Source organism: Pinus tabuliformis, chromosome 1_1, assembly GCF_031772625.1.
Source record: "Pinus tabuliformis cultivar Carrire ecotype Pingquan chromosome 1_1, CPIR1, whole genome shotgun sequence".
NCBI lineage: Eukaryota > Viridiplantae > Streptophyta > Pinopsida > Pinales > Pinaceae > Pinus > Pinus tabuliformis.
Genome location: NC_142297.1, coordinates 892,006,127 through 892,028,128, shown reverse-complemented (window position 1 = coordinate 892,028,128; position 22,002 = coordinate 892,006,127). Strand labels below are relative to the sequence as shown.

Sequence of the window (22,002 nt, the reverse complement as noted above, 5' to 3'; positions counted from 1 at the left end):
GTGCTAGAAGGTGCTCTTTCCAAAGTAGTTTATTACTAATTTAATTAACCTCGTAAAATGGTGCATGCACGGAGACATGGAAAGTTTATATTCTAATTTATTACTCCAGTACGAGCTTGTTTGGAATTAATCATAGAGGACACTTGGACTTATCTCTATTGTCCATCTGTAGGGTTTCTAGATCTACATTGTTAGTTCTTGGGACTTCGAAAAAAGTAACTGATTCCACCTCAAGCCTTGAAGTCATCGGTGATTATGCACCTTTCCTATTAGGAGTATGGCTTTGCAACTTTTTTTCTAGCGAGACATTTGCACCCTCTAAGCATAATATCCACTAACATGCTAGTATGGCTTTATGATTATTCTCTTTCGCTGATGAGTTCACTGTGTTGTGGTGTATTTCGCTAAATTTATCTTCCTTCTGCAGGGTTTCGTTCTCTTTTCTAGTGATGGCGTCCCCTCTTCTAGCAGGATCCAAAATTGGCTACATATGGCCTTCTTCAGGTATTGCTACTTCGAAAACTCTTCAATTATTTCATCACATTCTATTCTTGATTGCACAGTCATTCTAATACCATAGCCGTCTAGGACTTGATGGCGAGATGTTGGCATACTTGTTTTATCAGGTAAGGCTCAAATTGTTTCATTTAATTGTAATTGTATTAGATACTTCTATCACTTAGCAGGTAACAGTTAGGGTTTGACTGGTTTGTTTCCTTGTTGAACATGTGTGAGCCTCATTACTGCTCCAGTGGCAGCGTTGTGACACCAAACGTGCTTTAACAATCACTTTCCCTTTGATTTCCAGGTTTTTACCTCTTCTTCTTCTATATGGTTAAAGAGTTTATACCCTTTCATTCTGGGTTTGTCTAAAACAGGGTAATTTGACAAGTTCCTTACTTTGGCTTCCGAGTGTGCTCAGATTCTCCTAAGTTGAAAGATAATTGCTCCATCTGAAAGTTTTTTCGACTTTTCGAATTGGTGTTTTCTTTTGGGAAAGATTGTATATAATTGAACCTCCATAGGCAGCTAGACCTTCTATCTATTTTCAGTTGTATACAATTATCTTTAATTAAAATCTCATTTTGTTCATAATTATGTGTATTGATTTGGTTTTTCTTTGTTACGGAGTTGATGGTTTATGCATATCGTTATATTCATTTGCTTCTCGGATAATAATTTTTGTTTACAGAGTTGTTTAGAAGAAAGAAATAAAGGGTGACTGTACTAGTGAAAAATCGTTCATAAGGATATCTAGTAGGTTTGAATCTTTGCTGGGTTCTTCTTCAACCCACACAGTCCTACATAAAATTGTTGGGAAAGGGACTGTTTGGTCCCTTGAGCTCTGCCTGGGATCGAACTAACCCAACCCATTATGCCCCAGTTCTCAAATCTTCTTTGTGTACCAAAATTTATTATGGGAATTGCTACTATATCTTGCAAAATTTATCATCTTATTTACCGAAATGAATAGAACTGAGCCTTTTGCAGTATTTGTCATTTTGTTTATCAAAAAGGATTATCGCAGAGTCATTTTTTGGTTTAAAAATAAGAACATGCATCACGCCCTTGTAATTTCTTTAGTAATGGTATTCCTTCATCTTGCTCGAGTCCGTTCAATTTTAAAGACTGGCTATCAATATTTCTTTCATGACAAGAATATATATATATATATCTTCAAAGAGATTTGCATCATACAATTTTCAGTTATTGTTATAATAAATTTACATAGTCTCTTGTGATTTCCTAGGTTATAAATCAAAAATTGTTTTTGGATTTAAGATTTCTGTGGTTTATATCTTTTGAAATTACCAGAGAATCCACAGTGAAAACCATTTTTTTCGTCAACGTTTCAAATCCCAACTAGGATCCATCAAAAATTGTTTTTTTTCAAAAGAAGAGAAACACAGTCGATTCCCTATTTTTAATATTAACCTACTTGATATTTCTGCTCCCCGACTGTAGTTAAACCTAGGTTAACCAGGACCAATTCACTGCCCAAGGGGGTGTTTCTAATAGTTATGTTGGGTTTGTACTGCCTATGAGCAAGTTTAACATTGCAGTCCAAGAAGCTTAACTGATATCCCGTTGTTTGTTATAAGTCCTACACTAAATTTACCTGTTTAGTCAAATTTACCTGTTTAGTCCTCAAATCTGAAACAAATTTTGCTCATAAAATTCTGGTTGAAGTTATATTATATAGAGGTCCAATTATCATGCTTTTTTTTAAGGAAGACTATTTCCTATGTCAAATAGAGTCCTGCTTATTTTTCTTTTAAGAGTAAACACAAAACTCTTCTCTTTCACATACATAAAAGAAACATAAAAGGACTCGTTTCTTTTTTCTAGTACAACAAAGAAGAAATTAAACAGTTCTAAAAAAACTAGGAGGTATACTTATCTTTTCGAATAGATTATAATAATTATCAGCAGGAAAGTCTCACCACCCAGCTTTGAAACTAGAAATTACGTTCAACAAAGTCAATGCCCTATTTTTAATATTAACCTACTTGATATTTCTGATCCTCGACCGTAGTTGGACCTAGGCTAACCAAGACCAATTCATTGCCTAGGGGGGTGTTTCTAATAGTTATGTTGGGTTCGTACTACCTCTGAGAAAGTTTAACATTGCAGTTCAAGAAGCGTAACCGATATCCCGTTTTTTGTTATAAGTCCTACATTATTTTTACCTATTCAGTCCTCACATCTGAAACAAATTTTCCCCATAAACTTCTGGTTGAATTTATATTATATAGAGGTCCAATTATCATACTTTTTTTAAAGGAATACCATTTCCTATCTCAAATAGAGTCCTGCTTATTATTATTTTAAGAGTAAACACAAAACTCTTCTCTTTCAAATACATAAAAGAAACACAAAAAGCCTCTTTTCTTTTTTCTAGTACAACAGAAAAGAAATTAAACAGTTCTTAGAAAACTAGGAGGTATACTTATCTTAGATTTTAAGCTTCTGTGGTAGTTTTTTGCAGTGGTATGATCCGGATTATCCACAGTTTCATGTTCATTCCGTCGACGTTTCAAACTCCAAAGGGGGTCCATCATCAGGACTAAATCAGAAAGAATATGAATGAAAACTTATTCATATTCTTTCTGATTTAGTCCTGATGATGGACCCCCTTTGGGGTTTGAAACGTCGACGGAATGAACATGAAACTGTGGATAATCCGGATCATACCACTGCAAAAGGTATACTTATCTTTTCGAATAGATTATAATAATTATCAGCAGGAAAGTCTCACCACCCAGTCTCGAAGCTAGAAATTACGTCCAACACAGTCAATTCCCTATTTTTAATATTAACCTACTTAATATTTCTGATCCTTGACCGTAGCTGGACCTAGCCTAACCAGGACCAATTCATTGCCTACAGGGGTGTTTCTAATAGTTATGTTGGGTCTTTACTGCCTCTGAGAAAGTTTAACATTGCAATCCAAGAAGCTTAACTGATATCCCGTTTTTTGTTATAAGTCCTACACTATTTTTACGTGTTCAATCCTCACATCTGAAACAAATTTTTCCCAGAAATTTCTAGTTGAATTTATATTATATAGAGGTCTAATTATCATACTGTTTTTTTAAGGAAGACCATTTCCTATGTCAAATAAAGTCCTGCTTATTTTTATTTTAAGAGTAAACACAAAACTCTTCTCTTTAAAATACATAAAAGAAACACAAAAAGCCTCTTTTCTTTTTTCTAGTACAACAGAAAAAAATTAAAAAGTTCTCAGAAAACTAGGAGGTATACTTATCTTTTCGATTAGATTATAATAATTATTAGCAGGAAAGTCTCACCACCCAGCCTCGAAGGTAGAAATTACATCCAACCTCTCCCCCGAGCCTTTTCCACACGTGATAGTTTGGAATTTCAAATTCCATTTCTTGAGGTAACCTGTACCTGGGCCTCAAGACTACTCCAGTACAGTCCAATATTGTACGCTCATGAATCAGTTTGATGATTCCACTAACTCTAGGTTCATCTCAAGAATACCTCCATCTAGCAGCATTTTTCTTTTCCAAATTGAATCTCTTCAGTTTCAACATATCCTCCAGCCTATAGATATCCTTGGATTTTTCCCACTGAGATTTGGGGTTTTTGGTCCCCCTTTAGGAAAAGAGGAAAGATTGATAATTGATTCTAACTATCTAGGAATTCAAGATTTTTTTTTTTATTAACTATTCTTGGTTCACAACTGTAACCTTCCACACATCATATCATTGCATTATTTAATTTTCATCCACTTATCCTAATGTAAAGTTTTCTTATCATGTCTTATCGACAATTATAAATAACTTTGTTATTCAAAATAAAAATAATTAACTGTGAGCAACTACTCATAGCATCGAGGTGTTACATAAACTCATCTTATCCTCAATGGGATTGTTTCTTGCCATCCCATCTACTCAGGTCTTGCTTTCCTGTCAAAAAACCAAAACCTTGGTGTCACATCTCCCATTAAGAAAATCCATAAAAAAAATAAATAAATAAATAAATAAATTATCTAACACAATACATTAGAACTAGTTGAATACAGTCACGCCAAATGTTAGCTATAAGCAACACAAAATATATTAATTATTTTACAAGCGTTAGGCATGTTATCATTTTTTTGTTAATTAAACACCCTTACATCTTCATGCAAAAAATTACACGACCTAACAAATAGCACCAAACTTACCTTTATGTTTATGTGCATTCTAACTACACATAATCGTGGGTTAGGTTACTTTGGTAATAGGATAGGTAGTGGTTAATGAGCGAACTCTTTGGAAACTGCTTTATAGCCATACACCTAACACTACAGATCTCGAGACCTCAGAAACATCTACGACTCTCCTTCTAACCCTAAAGATCGACGGTCTGGATTCAAAGAATTCAATTGACGTAATTGACTTCCCTCCCCAGCACCACAGATGGTTCATTCTACATTCATCGTTCCAGGAAACTAGCTCTGCAACTCAAGGTATCTACGAGGTTCCAAGGCATTCTTGTATCTATCAGTTATTTCCATATCAAGTAAGTTACTTGTAGAGCCCCTTTTTTATCAAACCCTCTATCAACAATGGTAAATTCTCACGATAAATTATTTTCCTGTTCCACAAAACTAGGATGAAGTTCACTCGATGTTTCCAGTGGTCGCGTTTTAACAGTCGACCTCAATACAATTGGCTTCTTTCTACACAGGTTGAGCAATTCATATGGTTTCTAATTCAACTTATTGACTAATATGCCTTTACTTGAATTCTGATTTGATATCCATTTCTGTTTCTACTTGCAGGGTTTGCATGAGATTTCTTTCCCTTTATTCAGGTAAAGGTTATTATTTAATTTTTATTCTTTAATTCATTATTTACTCTACTTATCATTAAACCCACAAAACTTATGGCAACCTTTGTTTGATTTTGTTTACATGTGAGGTTTATGTTCGGTTGCGAGTGTTGTTTGTAGTTGCAGAACCATTGGTCACATCGACTCATAGTTCTTTCCCTTCCAGATTATCCATTCAACCTCCTCCTGTTAGGGTTTATTTCTGATATCACTAGTTCAGTAGTACTTTTACTGCTACTGATTTGTTATACAAACTTGAAGGCAATGGAAAAATTTGGAAGTAAAATTTTATGTATTTTAGGCTATGGATCACTTTGCAAAACACATAAAATAATGGTTTTAAAACTTAGTTAACAACATAAAATAGAGACAAATATACCATATCAGAAAAACATGAAAGAAAAATGATAAATGAGTTCACCCCTATTAGGCTACATCTCCTGGTCCAGCTTCCAATGTTGGGCCTCTTTCATTAAGTGTTAAAGTTTATGTTTACATGGATTTACAGTGCTCATAATTTAAAAATTATGTCTCCAATGACACCATAACAATAAAAAACCCCTAGTTGGGCTCTTGTTGGTCTCAATTTGGCCAAAAACTGAAGAAAATATTCTCTCTAGAAGTTTTTTTGCTAATCACTCTACAAACTGCACGGACCTGCTAACCATTCTACAAATCTTCCTTTTCCGGAATTGTTAAGTGATAATTTCGCCTAGTGCTGGCGAGATTCATGCTGAATTGGGTGCTATTTGTTGCCTCATTTAAATGCTCAGTGGCCCTCGTGAGCTGGAAATTTTCCTTCTTGTCCATCATTGGATCTAGGTTTGGTATAACTCCACACCAACCATTATAACTCTACTCTGCACCATGGTTTGGTTATCATGCCATAGGGGTGTATTAAACCTCCTCGAACCGTGGTAAATTGATATGCTATCAGTGCTTCTGGGTCAGGGTTAATCCCAAGCCCTTGGCTCCCTTGCCTGTGGTCTCATGGGTGTGGGGGTGACCAGCGACTACGGCTTAACCCTGGCCCCATCCCCCAAACACCAATCTTAGAAACTTTAAAAGAAAGTTTGGAACTATAGTGGTTAAGATCCACCCGAAAATGAAGCGGTAAGGCTTTGTGCTACCACTCCATAGGTCTCGCGTTTGATTCATCCAAAGGCTCGTTGGACCATAAAAAGAAATTGCAAACCTGTTGGGAGGCCACGTGACTGGTCACCATTCACCCACGTGGCTCCCATCCATTGGGCCAACAAACCACAAATTCGACCAATACGGTGAGGCCACTTGGCAACTTGTCATTGGCCCAAGAAACATAGTAAACTTGCCCAGTCACCCTGCCCAATCAACATACGGACCACCTAGTCAGTGTAGCTACATCCAACCATAATTTATTTAGCTTTTTAGGAAAATGATAAGAACTTGATATCGGGAGCATACGATATTAGTTTTGAGCAATTCAAGTTGCGTTGGATTCAAGTCATCGAGATCTACATTTTGGCAATGTTTTCGAGTACTTTTGAACACTTTGAATTTTGAGCACTTTACTGATCCCTTGGATCACTCCTCCCCATTGGAAGCTTTTGGACCTCCAAAAGAATATTTTTAGTCAATAAACAGATGAGGGTATAGTTCCCTCACCCTTCCAATCTCAATCCATTTGGATTTGCTTGGATTTGTGCCTTTGAGCCCCAATGCACGAAGGTGCTCCAAGTTCCCTCTTTTTGAAGTTTTTTTTTTTTTGCTGTCAAGGATAGTATCCTTATGTAATTCATCAAGAAATTCAAGAGAGAAATATTCTACTGAAGGAATCTAAACATACTCTCCTTCATATTCAATCAAAGGAGGCTCATATAATCTCAAATTCTCAACATTAACAACTGCATACCTTTTCATTTATGGAGGAAAATCCAACCAGAAGGCACTATTACCAATCTTTTCTAAAATATTAAAAGGTCCATACCTTATTGGATTCAATTTTTTACCTTCTCCTTTAAGCCTCTCCTTGCTAATGTAAATCCAAACTTCATCTCCAACCTGAAAAATTGTGGTCAACAAATCATGCCTTATCTTGTACTTGGCCTGATTCTTTTCCAACTGTTCTTGAACCATCTAATGCACCAATTGAACTTGTTCAGTGAATCATTGGCCTTATCAATTTCACTATGTCCATCAATAGCAACATCTTTCCCAAAGATAAAATCTAAAGGAGATTTTGGTAAGTACCCAAAGCATGCCTCAAATGGAGATGTTTGAATCGATGAATTCTTTGCCTGATTGTAAGTATGTTGAATTTTGTGTAAGTGTTCATCCTAAAGCTTAGGATGTTTGCTGCAATAATCAAGAATAATATGTACTATTGTTTTTTTCACCACTCATGTCTGACCATCGTTTTGTGGATGGAATGATGTGCTCTTTTTCAACTTGGTGTCCATCAACCCCCATAATCTTGACCAAAATTTCTTGACAAATCAAGAATCTCGATAAGAAATAATGGATTTGAGCAACCAAAAATGTACCCATACATTTTGAAAGAACATTTGTGCAGTCCGTTCAGTTGTAACCTACTTCTTACAAGGCATCAAAATACACATATTGTTGAAACGATCCACCACAACATAAAGATAATCATGATTTTTTTAGACATACGTAGCCCTCCTAAAAAGTCCATAGAAACACTTTCCCAAGGACGAGAAGGAACCAGAAGTGGAGTATACAATCCTAACTTTCTATTGCACATAAAGAACATACTCTTACATATCGTGACACAATTTCATTCATACGAGGCCAATAAAAATACCTTTGTAATTGTGCCACCGTCTTGCCTACACCATAATGGCCAGCAATAAGAGAAGTATTCACTTCCTTTATGATGTTGCCTCTTTCACCCTGTGGAATGCATAACTTTCCAAGATGATACAAAATTTTATCATGAACATGGTAATATAATTCCTATACTTGGTTTCCTTGACACAAAGTTCTATATACATCTTTAAAATCATCATCTAAAGCATATTGTTCAACATAACTCTCATGCATGATAGAATTATGCTTAAGAATAACTGATGCACTAACATCTAGTCTAGAAATCATGTCAATAACTTTGTTATAGATACCTTTCTTATACCTTATCACCAATGGAATTTCTGCAAGAAACCCATCCATCTGAAATGCCTCGCTTGTTGTACCTTAGTTTGTGATTGCAAGTATTTCAATGGTTGATGATCAGTGTGAATGATAGTTTCCTTTCCCATCAAATAGTGTTTCCTTTTCTTCACACTTTTCACCAATGCATACAATTCTTTGTCATATGTAGGATAGTTAACTACTGCACCATTAAAAGTTTCAAATTGGTAACAAATGGGCTTATCATGTTGCATCAAGACCGCTCCCCTGGCATAGTCACTTGAATCGATTTGTATCTCAAATGGTTGTCTTAAATCAAGAAGTGAAAGAATTGGAGCTGTATTAATTCTCTCTTTCAATGCATCAAAGGATTTCTCTTGCTTTCCTCCCCACTGACATGTTTCACACTTGTTAAGGCATGTAATGGAGTTTCAATTGATGGGAAGTTAGAAATAAAATTTCTCCAATATTGGGCTGCTCCCAAAAAGCTCTTAACCTCTATTACATTATTGGGTTTAGGCCAATCTACAATGACTTTTACCTTTGATGGATCTATCTTCAGTTCATCCTATCCAACAATATGTCACAAATACACTAACAAGGTATTTCCAAATTCACATTTAGACATCTTTAAAAATAACTTTTCTTTCTTAAAGACATCTAAGACTTTCCTAGCATGTTTGACATTTTCTTCATGAGTTTTGCTAAAAATCAATATGTTGTCTAAGTAGACAATTACAAATTCATCAAGAAAAGGCCTTAATACATCATGCATAACTCTCATGAATGTTGTAGGAGCATTATAAATCCCAAATGGAATAACCAACCATTCAAACAAACCTTGCTTTGTTTTGAAAGTTGTCTTCCATATGTCTCCTTCAGCAATCATAATATGATGATAACCACTTCTCAAGTACAACTTAGTGAAATACATAACATTTTTCAACTGATTAAGTAAATCATAAATTCAAGGAAGAGAGTAACAATTCTTTACTTTAATCTTGTTCAAGGATCTGAAATCCACACATATGCACCATGCACCATCTTTATTTGGCACTAAAACAATTGGTGACCCACATGGAAATGTGCTTGGTCTGATGACCCCTTTATCAAGCAACTCTTGGATTTGTTTCTTGATTTTTGAATTCTCCATGACTAACATCTTGTATATGCCAATGTTTGGAAGAAGAAAATATTGCTGCAATTGGATCTCATGTTGGATTCCTCTTTTAGGAGGCAATCCTTTGGGTTCCTGAAACATCTCATGCTAGGTGTTAACAACCTCAATGAAATCAGATTTTAATCTTTCATCACATTCATGGAAGGCTTCATTTTCAACATTCATTTTGGGTTTGATCATCAAGAGTACAAAATTATCACTAGCATTAACAAGCCTCCTCATTTGTCCAGCATTCACAAGTGATAAATTCAACTTCTTTCTGTGTACTCTAACAATATACTCAATCCCATCTTTAAACAAATGATATTTTTCTCATGGCGATGAAAAGTGGCTCTCCTATCATATAGATATGGGCTTCCCAAAACAATACCACAAATTTCAAGTGGAATTACATCAAGTTATACCTCATTTATAAAGTTTGCAGTGATGGAAAATATCAGTTTACATCTTTTTGTCACATGCAATTTTGCATTGTCACATATCCAACCTAAAGGATAAGGTTTGGGATTAGAAGTGGTTTCCAAATTTAAATTCTTAACAATGTCTTCTGAAATAAGGTTTTATTGTGATCAAACAAAGTATCTATCTTGGTATGTTTTGAAATGACTCTAATGTGGAAAATCTTTATTCTTTCTTTTTCATGTTGAGTTTCATTGAGGCTACTTGAAAAACTAGTACTTGCAATAGAGTCCTTACCTTTAAATTCCATGGTTGCGATCTTTGTTTCATGCTCAGAATCGGATCCTAAATCATGTTGTGTAGTTGTAGCAATCTTTTTTTTCCCTTTATTGTTAAACTTTTTAGGTCTCATTTCAGGGTGAAGTTTCCAACAATGGTCTTCATCATGGCCATCTTTTGAACAATGTTTACATGTGATATTTTCTCCCTCTTTCTTGACTGAAGCATTCTTCTCCCATTTTCCTTTGTCTCCACTCTTGAATGGATTTTTTCTACCTTCTTGGGGAACATTCTTCCCTCTTGTTTCTAAACGAGTTTCCTGTACACAAACTTCATCTAGTTTTGTAGGGTTAAACATGAAAATTGTGTGTCTCAAATAACTATGTAAACCTCCAATATATTTGAGTAGAGTGTCTTGAGAGGATAAATCTATACCGAAAATCAAAGCCTTTTTCCTAAATTATTGAGTATAGCTTTGCACATTTTAACCCTTAGCTTGCTTAAAGTTTTTCCAATCCATTATAGCTTTTTGCATGTATGCTAATGGATAAAATTGTCTTCTTATTGCAACAACAAAATAATTCCAAGAGGTTGAAACCTTACCACTTTTCTTCGTGTCCTCTTGAGTTTTGGCCTCCCACCAAATGAGTGTTGCACTTTCCAACCTAAGGGAAGAAAGCTAAATTTTGGTCTCATCATCTTTGATTCTTTGTAACTTGCAATACAATTCAATATGATGAACCCAGTTATCTAATTTCTCAGCATTCACCTCTCCATTGTACACAGGAAATTCAAACTTTATGTCAAGCTTTAACAAAGAAGTTTTACCATGTCCCTTTGGAGAATTTGGAGGTGTTTGTGAAGGGGTAGAAGTAGAAGAAGATGAGGATGAAGATGAGGATAAGGATGGAGGTGAAGGTGGTGGCTTGTCACCATTCCCTCCATTCCAATTTGGAGTTTTTTCGAAGGATCCGTTGAGTTGGACGCAACAAAAGAACATCGTTATGGGGATTGCAAAGGACTTAACCTATCTTCACAGTAGTGTCCAACCCCCGATTTATCACAGAGACATTAACCTTCTAACATTTTGCTGGGCAATGCAATGAATTCCCTTATGTGGACGGCTTCAGGCTCGCAAAGATAATGAATAAATTAGTAGAGGGAGAATCCCATATGATGACTAAAGTAGCAAGAACGCACAACTACTTAGCCCCCAAATACTCTCTCTATGGTCGCCTTACAGAAAAGAGTGATGTATACAGTTATGGTGCTATGTTATTGGAGCTCATAAGTGGAAAAAAGGCTTTGGATACCTCCTTGTAATCAACCTTCGATTACCTTATTATGGATTGGGAATGGAAGCTCATTAAAGCAGGCAATGATGTTGAAGTAATTGATAAAATAATTTGTAACAGTGAGCATGTCAACATCATGGCGAGGTTCTTTTCAGTGGGTATTCTATGTTCCCATGTTATTGTAGCTTACATACCCATGATTGTAGAAGCGTTGAAGATGTTGGAAGGGGGCATTGAGATTCTTGAAATACAAATAGACCTTTGCCTATTTCTTACCAATCTCTCAGCTGTGAAAACAACACCACTTGAAGGATTCACAACTATTTCATTGGCATGCCTTAGGATTTTGGTCTATTTTTCACCGAAATATTGTTGGACGACATCAATTCAAGAATGCAAAATTTGTAATAGAAAGAATTTTTTTAAGTAACTAGATGATTGTGTATGTTCCAGAGATACTTGTCCCACTCTTGTTGTGATTTTACCAAAGCTCAATGAATACAATCTAATCCCAGTTTTTGAAATCGATGTAGGATATTCAGAAGTCAGATAGATAAAAGTAAGGTTAAAAGGATATACTTAGAATATTTCCAAAGTCTGAAGCTCCAAAGTTAACTTTGTGTGGATGAGGTTGATTAATGATAAGTTTGATTTTTTCTTTTTAATCCGACGAAATTTGATAAATAAATTGTTTTTATATAAATGTGATTATTTATGAATAAATTTATTTTTCAAATAAAAATTTATGATGAATGATTGGAAATTATTTTTATAATATAATTTTTTTTTTTATAAATTTATTAAATTATCTAATGCTAATAATTTTATTTTTTTGGAATTTGTACCATGCTTGTAACATATACTTGTGATACTTTTCATAAGTATAGAAAGCAACTTTTTATGGATTAAATCTGTTTGACCATGAGTTCATATAAAAAAATTTAAAGTAAATATAAAACGAAATTAACAATTAACTTTCTTATTAACATCAATATTTTATTTAAAAATTTGAATATTATATATATATATATATATATTTGGCATTATGATGCATATGTTGTACTTGATGGCAACACTCTCATAAAAGATCATCTCACTCATATACATTCAGATGAATCTACAGAAGAGATATCAGATGTGACATATTACAGGATAGCTCAAAGGAATCAAATGGCAAGCTCTTTGTAAGCAGAGGTTCAAATATTGTTGAAATTATGAAGGACGCAGGTACACCTTACAGAAAGTGCGTCCCCGCAGGTATACCATGCAGAACCCGCGTCCAGGGACGCAAGGCAGCCGTTCAGGGGGTGCGTCCGCCCAGTGCACACATATCAAGGCAGAGAAAAGCACGTGGGGGTTTCTTGTGTGGTATCTAGCCGACGGTTTTGCGTTTCTATGGTGTCGGCTCGTGGTATTGTTCCATGTTTTGGGGAAAAGCTTGCCTATATAAAGCAAAGGAGTTCATTTGGATTAAGCATCATCTTTGTTGAATATCTTTTGGTGAGATCTAGTCCAGATCTATGAAGGCGAATCTTCTAATGGACTATGATCGCTATGGCGCACGATCAGATCTGTAGATCTGACTGTTTGGGTTAGTCTTGAAGTCTTTATATCTTTCATATCTAAAGAGACGCAGGTGCAGTAAGGGTTCAGGTGCGTCCGGGACGCAGGAGCGAACCGGTTCAGGTGCGCCGGACGCAGGCGCAGAAGGGTTCAGGTGCGCCGCGACGCAGGCAGTTCAAAAGACTCAGAGCGTGGGACGCAGGCCAGCAGTTGAGCAGACTGCGTCCGGGACGCAGGCTAGCAGTTGAGCAGGGTGCGTCCAGGGACTCAGGCCAGTAGTTGAGCAGGGTGAGTCCAGGGACTCAGGCTAGCAGTTGAACAGGGTGAGTCCGGACTCAGGCTGGCAGTTGAGCAGGGTGCTTCCTTCTCTTAAAATCTTTGTTTATCATTGTTGTGTTCTGGGTTTGGTCCTATTATTGTTGATCTGGTTACTTCAGTTGATTGGGTGTTTCAGAAGGTTGTTTGAGCTTCAATGTTGTTGTTGGGTCCAGTATGAAAATTGGATGAAATGTGGCCTTTCAGTTTATGGGTTGTGCTTCAGTGTATCCAGTATGAAAATTGATGAAACGTGGTACTTGAAGGAGAGAAGATTGTAGGCCGGCGCCTACGTACTAGTATCTAAGCTAGTACAAGAGCTAAAGGAAATCTTTGGAGCATTGTAGCAGGTAGTAGCCTGCGTACTAGTAAATGGATCGGCTAGTACAAGAGCAAAGGGGGTTGTAGCTCCCGTACTGGTATGAGGCTGCACCAGTACAAATATTGTAAAAGAACTTTCTTATTAAGAAGAAGATTGAGATGACTTGCAGCAGGTGGTTTTCTCCCGCATTGGGTTTCCACCTTACATCATTGTGTTCATGTGTGTACCTTATGTGTGATGATCTACTTTATGTTACTGCATCTGTTAACTGATAATATGGTTGATAATGTTCTAATGCACTCATTGAAGATCGATTAACTTAATCATAAGAAGTTGTGGAAGTAGCATATATGAATCTGATTATGGAAATAAAAAAGTTTTATTAATATGATAATACTGATTCACCCCCCCTCTCAGTATTATTTCCAACATATATATATATATATATATATATAGATAGATAGATAGATAGATAGATATTATTTAAAAATATTTAAATTTTTAAAACTACTCCTCTCGTATAAAAGCATATCTCTCTTAGTCAACTCATTCAATCTTTTTAATCATCCTTCATAATTGAAATAAAAATACCCCATGTCAAGAAAAATACTTTCGTTTTCATAAAGGCATATGTTTCTTAATCAACTCATATTATCGTCAATGGGATTATCGCTGGCCATCCCATCTACTTAGGCCTTTCTTTCTTGTGAAAAAAAAAACAAAACCTTGGTGTCACATCTCCCATTAAGAAAATCTATAAATTTAAAAAAATATCTAACACAATACATTACAGCTAGTTGAGTCACACTAAATGTTAGAAATAAGCAACAAAAGATATATTAATTATTTTACAGGTGTTAAGCATGTTATAATTTTTTTTGTTAACTAAACACCCTTACATCTTCATCCCAATAATTACATGACCTAACAACTAGCACCAAACTTACCCTTATTTTTGCATGCATTGTAACTACACATAATCGTGGGTTAGGTTACTTCAGTCATAGTTGAGGTAGTGGTTAATGAATGAACTCTCTGGAAACCGCTTTCCAGCCATACAACTTGCACTATAGATCTCGAGACCTGGGAAACATCCACGACTCTCCTGTTAACCCTAAAGATTGACACTCTAGATTCAGACTCTAGAGAAGTTAGTTGAGATAACTGAATTCCCTCCCCAACGATGCAGATGGCTCATTCTACACTCGTCTTTCTGGGAAAGCATCTCTGCAACTCAAGGTATTTATGGTGTCACGTCCCCACACTAGTGGTGACTCAATTTCCGCTTGTGGGAAGTGCGCAGTACCAACCACCTTTTCATTTTCTTACTACTACAGTTCACGGGCTACGCCTATCACCAACACTTATATTATTTTTCGTTAAGTGTTTACTTCTTCATATAAATGCAACAAAAATGCATTCATCAAAATTCACTTCAAAACATGTGCAATCCAATATAAACATAAACACACATTTACGAAGGAAGGGGAAACTCTCGAATAAGTCTGCCCAATACACTTATAAAATTCTTAAAATAATGTACAAGTACAATTTTAAAAGTTTGCAATACTTTGGCAGTTGTCTGGTTGCACCAACAACTCACCCACAAATTTATGCCCAAATCATGCAGCTTGCTACCCACACCGGTGACTCTATCGTGTTGTTTATGCACCATTCAAACGTGCCCAACATTGCCCACACTAATATTTCACCCATGGTGCACTTACCAACACTTCCGGGAAACCTCAAATTTCAGTCCCGCAAAACTCCATTTTGTCTACCCTGGGAACACGACCCAACTATTTGGGTGGGCACCCCGCCGCACCTTTGCACAACCCGAACAACTCACCCAACATAGATTTTATGCACAACTCACCCAAGTGAGTTTCCTACACGACCCGACCTAAATGAATTTCCTGCATGACCAAACCTGAATGAGTTTCCTTCACGACCTGACCAGAGCGTGTTTCCTACATGACCTGACCTGAACTAGTTTCATACACGACCCGACCCGAACGAGTTTCTTGCACAACCCGTCCTCAATGACCCACATGGGTTATGTGCACAACCCGGTCACACGACCCAAACGTCTACACATGACCCACACGACCCGATTATGTACTCAACCTGAACAACTGAACACAACCCGAACTTTCGCACGACTCAACCGACCCATTCACTCAACTTCTACGCAAAATCCATTTGTGGTTGTCTTCAGTTGAGGGTTGGTTACTTAAATGAACTTCCCTCACGGTTACTTATACACTTTACTCCAAACTATTCTCATCAAACGACACATCTATTCAACCACATCCAGGTCAACCTTAATGTGTTTCCCATCCAACACACCCAAACACCCTTGAATGTGTCTCTTGCCTGCACAAGCTAACCCGTCCACTTGGGAGGGAACCCACCGTCGAGTCCACACACCCACATGTTTGTAAGAATTCACCTGTCACACCACCTGGTCACACATCGTGCACATTTAACCGAACACTCCTACCCAAGTCGCCTTTAACCAAACACAGGCACTCGTCGTACATCATGGGCATGTACATACTACGTAAGCATACCTTTAACCGAACTCCTTGACTACACATGCCTTTAATCGAAGTATTCCATTTTTTGACTCTTCGCCTACCAGTGGTTGTCAAGGGTGCTCGACCAACTCAAGGCTGTGACATCCTCCCCCATTATAAAAAGGTTGTGGTCCTCGACAACACATCATCTTGGAAAAATATATTACCAAGACCAAAATGTCGCAAAGTATCATCATATCCAACATTGAATGCTCATGTTGAATGTACTCCCTACTCTCCATTGCACAAACCTCAACCAGGGCCCATGACTCAATGTATGGGTAAGAATCCTCAAGCCATGGTCATCAACCACAAATGTTGTAATCCTCCATACTACTCCATCATGTGGAAGGATGCTCCCTCCAACTTGGTTGCATGCTACAATTGCAACTCATATCCTGATAACCCACCATGTATTGTCATCATCATGTGAACTGCTACTAAGAGACTCCAACTCAAATAAAACACATCTCAACACATTGAGATCCCCTATGACTCGAACTAGTTAGGTGATCAGTCCAACTGTCGCGTTCAACCCATGAGAATTCACCTCCTCATGCCTTCATTAGTTGTTTCTCCAACATTTCGTCAGATCCTCAACTCGATGAAGAACTCTCTCTGTCAATCGAATGTGCCATTCCTAGGTCCATGAAGAAATATCCATCTCCTTTGCGGTAATGTTGTCTATCAATGTTTTCAATGTGGCAAGTCCACACCTACTTCATCATCTCATCCATGTGTTACCCATGGTCATAGACCAACAACCTACATGCCCATAAAAAATGACTAAGTATCAACTTAGCCCATGCCCAAGTGCTTCCACTAAGGCATATCCATCGCCATGAGCTACGATGAACCATCTCCATCCAACTCTTCATCAAGAACACTTGTCTTAGTCTCAAGTGCCATCGCAAGCTGCCTCACGAACAAAACCCATACCATGTTCCAAGGTTTGCGTCCCATACCACATCAATGTCAAGTACAACATCTAACCTCAGCTCCTCAATGATCCAGATAGTCCAAGACCACCGTAGTATGATGTCTTCAACGACTGCAACTCTCTCAAGTCACCATGAGCTCCCATGAAGCATATCCATCCAAAACTTAGGCAAGCATACTTGTCTCGGTCTCAATTTCCATTGAAAGTTGCCTCTACCCTCTCTGTCACATGAATACTCTCATAGGTTTCCCATGTATCCTAAAAAAAACCATGGCCTTGTTGTGCAAATGTGCACAACATCCCCATCGGTCCATTTGTAAAATGTCTCCATGTCGCACCAACAATTTCATTCTCACAACATCCCTGCCTTGGTACTTCTCCTTTGATGCCCATAAATAACATCTTTTTAAGTACTCCCGCATAATGTCCCTACATGAAGTCTACCATGCACCCATCTATCCAACTCTATGCCCATGACTTCGGTTGCCTCTCTTGTCCACTCTAGTAGACTCAACACAACTCTTGTCATCACATCCTTACTATTTTTCGGGTTAGTACCCTCCATCACTCTACCCTCATAATGATGTCACAAGTCTCTTCCTCCAGTGTTGCCTCCCCCACTAAAGGTACATCAAGAATGCCTCTTGGTCTCAACCACGAAGAAGTCTACCCAAGTATTATGTATCATAACTCTGGTGTGCCCTTCCTTCATTCTGTCCATGAGTCATGCCAAACACTTAGCCAATTCTCCACTTGTTTAAGAATGACTCATCCATTGCAAAGCTCATCATGTTCCACCCTTATCATGAGCATTTGCACCTCCTGCCATAAGGTCAAAAACTACCCCAACAAGTCTTGCAACAAACAATGTTCTTTGTTTCCTCAACACACAAGGTCTCATCGTAATCATCCATGGAAAGGTTATCCATCGCATTGGAAAACTTCCTTTTCCCATCCCTGCATATGGCCCATCCTCCAAAAGCTCCAATTAAACACAAATCATGACAATACTTATATTTTCATGAGGTCTTTCCATGTGAGTGCATCCTTCCATCAATGGCTACATTATGCACGAACCTAGCTTAACTTGGGAAAGTAAGGGTGCCCTTATGAAACACATATTATAGCTTCTTCCTCTTTGTCACAATTGGTTGTCTCATCCTGCTCCACTTCTCAACCAAGTCGAATAAGTTCCACTATAACATTTTCTTCCAAGACTTCAAGTTCAGCTTGAATTCCTGGTCTTTCTTCCTTCATGTACCTCAACCTGTACAATATCTGCACAAGTCTCTCACAACAGTCTTCCATCGTTCAACTTGGCCCAAGCTTGTTGCTTTTCCCCTACTCAACTTCCTAATGTCACACTACGATCAACTAATGCTTCAGTTTCAATACCAAATGCAACCACTACTGTTGTATTCTTGCTTCAAATTCAAATCAGCTTGGTCCACCCTGAACTAAGTTCTGATACCATCTGTCATGCCCCCACACTAGTGGTGACTCAATTTCCACTTGTGGGAAGTGTGCGTCACTAGCCAACCTTTTCATTTTCTTACTACTACGATTCACGGGCTACACCTATCACCAACAATTAGATTATTTTTCGTTAAGTGTTCACTTCTTCATATAAATGTAGTGGAAATACATTCATCAATATTCACTTCATAGCATGTGCGATCCAATCTAAACATAAACACACATTTACGAAGGAAGGGAAAACTCTCGAATAAGTCTACCCAATACACTTATAAAATTCTTCAAATAATGTACAAGTACAATTTTACAAGTTTACAATACTTTGGCAGTTGCTTGGTTGCACCAGCAACTCACCCACAAAGTTCTGCCCAAACCATTCAGCTAGCTGCCCACATTGGTGACTCTATCATATTGTTGTCCGCACTGTTCAAACATGCTCAATGTTGCCCACACTACTATTGCACCCATGTTGAACTTGCCTACACTTATTGGAAACCTCAAATTTCAGTCCTGCAAAAATTTGTTCACTTTGCCATGGGCGCATGACCCAACTGTTCATGTGGGTGCCCTGTCGCGCCTCTGCATGACTTGAATGACTCACTCGACATGGGTTTTCTACACGACTCACCCGAATGAGTTTCTTGGACGACCTAACTTGAATGAGTTTCCTGCACAACCTAACCTGAATGAGTTTACTGCATGACCTGACCTGAACGAGTTTCCTGCATGACCAGTCCTTAACAACTGACATGGGTTTTGTACACAACCCAAATGTCTACACATGATCTACACAACCCGGTTTTGTACACCACTTGAACGACTGTACACGACCTGAACTTTCACACGACACGACCAACCCATTTCCCTGACTTCTACCTAAAATCCATCTATGGTTGTCTTTGATTGATGGTTGGTTTCTCAAACAAACTTCCCTCACGGTTACTTATTCACTTCACTCCAAATGACTTTCATCAAACAACACGTTCGTTTAACCACGTTTAGGTCAGCTTGAACGTGTTTCCCTACAGACACACCTAAATGCCCTTGAATGTTTCTCTTGCCTACATGAGCCGACCTGTCCACCTGAGTGGGCACCCACTATCGGGTACACACACTCGCACGTCTGCATGCCTTCACCCATTGAACCACTCGGTTGCTCATTGCACATCGTGCACCTTTAACTAGATTCCTTTAATAGAACAAAGGTAGCCATTGCACATCATGGGTGTGCCCATACTATGGTCGCACGCCTTTAACCAAACTCGTCAATTGCACACGCCTTTAACCGAAGTCTTTGGTTTTTCGACTCTCTCATCCGTCAGTGGTCTTCATGAGCGCTCGATGAACTTGAGGCCCTGACATATGAGGTTCCAAGGCGTTCTTGTATCTATCGGTTATTTCCATCTCAAGTAAGTTACTTATAGAGCCCCTTTTTTGTCAAACCCTCTATCAATGATGGTAAATCCTCAAGATAAATTATTCACCTATTCCACACAACTAGGATGAAGTTCACTGGGTGCTTCCGGTGGTCCCATTTTCACAGTAGGCCTCAATACAATCGACTTCTTTCTACACAAGTTGATCAATTCATATGGTTTCTAGTTTAGCTTACCGACTAATATGCCTTTACTCAAATTCTGATTTGATATCCATTTCTGTTTTTAGTTGCAAGGTTTGCATGAGATTTCTTTCCCTTTATTCAGGTAAAGGTTATTATTTAATTCTTCTTCTTTAATTTTTTCTTTACTTTACTTATCATTAAACCCACGAAACTTACGGTGACCTTTACTTGATTGTGTTGACAGGTGAGGTTTATGGTTTGTTGTGGGTGTTGTTTATAGTTACAGAACCACTGGTCACATTGATTTCCCTTCCATGTTAGCCATTCGGCCTCCTCCGGCTAGGTTTTATTCCTGATATCATTGATTTAGTAGTACTTTAGTGCTATGAGGAGTTAAGATCTCAAGAGAGATTTATAGTTAGGGTTTTTGAACTTGATGGGTAGTTTCAAAATGGAAATTTTAACTTCTTTGTCAAGAAATGGCTACGACCTACTTGTTTAAATGTATAAATTGAAATTGTTTATACAATGCTTGGCATGACCATACTTTATTAGGCCACTAGACTCGCTATATATGTAATTCTATATAATAGTTTGTTATGGCTTCTATTAATTTTGTTTATGCACTATGTAGTTTTTAAAGAGCTTTGATGTGGAACAATTGTAATATAGTTCTTGTTTTCTCCAGGGTTTGATACAGAGTTCCATTAATCGATATTATTGTTATTCATTCATTTATTTTCCATAACTCTCGGCATACTTTTCTAGTATACTCGTTTTTTGTTCATATATTATCTTAGAATATTCCTCCCTTCCAATGAGACTAGTCTCAACACTGCATATCCCCCTGAGATATCCTCACAAGAAGGGTGTTTTAATTCAATAGTACTGCACAAAATAATATTCCAGTGACTATCTAGTCCCAACTAGGCTTAACCAAGGACGATTCCAAACTCAAGAGGATTCCTCTAGCCAAGCAACAGGAAATTCGTCTCTATCTATCAGTTCTCCTCAATTCTTACAGTTCTTCTCCTTCAGGTCACCTAAGGTTTGTTGTACCCTCTCAGTTTCCTTTTTTTTTGAAAAAAAAAAAATCCCAAGGAGAAGTTTGGGCAGGTAATTTCCTGGACCATAACTGTCCAACTACCCTAACCAGTGGGTCTCTTTGAACCTTACTCTCCTATATGGTTTGCCTCGTAATCCTTGCATAAGCATTCATATATTTTATAATAAAACTAAATATTTCTTAATTATTATTTAACATTTGTCTGGTTTACAAAGTGACACGATGTATTCAACTGTATTAAATCAATATTTAAAAGTTACTAGAGGATGTTACACTTGGCGTATAAATATAAGAAACATTTTAATTTTAATTTATTTTAAACATAATAAATATATTATTTTTATTTTATAAATATGTGATTAAAAAAATTATATCAAAGTAAAAACAAATTGATTTATTATCTTTACTAAAAAATAAGAAAAAATAAAATAATTTATTTAATTTAAATATATTTTAAAATAAAATAATAAAATTATATATATATATATATATATATATATATATATATATATATATATATATATATATATATATATATATATTATACAATAA

At 37.1% G+C, this 22,002-nt stretch overlaps 1 long non-coding RNA gene across 5 annotated transcripts; it reads left to right on the top strand.

The window, feature by feature from the left end:
* Positions 1 to 120: 120 nt before the first annotated feature.
* LOC149217268 (uncharacterized) lies at positions 121 to 20,945 on the top strand. Of its 5 annotated transcripts, none has more exons than XR_016250654.1 (4): positions 121 to 275; positions 428 to 504; positions 589 to 626; positions 809 to 1,095. It is a non-coding gene; the product is annotated as an uncharacterized LOC149217268 (long non-coding RNA). The 5 variants fall into 5 exon arrangements; XR_016250655.1 differs by lacking the exon at positions 809 to 1,095 and adding exons at positions 753 to 808; positions 20,629 to 20,945 and having other exon boundaries at positions 232 to 504; XR_016250653.1 differs by having other exon boundaries at positions 262 to 345.
* The last annotated feature ends 1,057 nt before the right edge of the window (positions 20,946 to 22,002 follow it).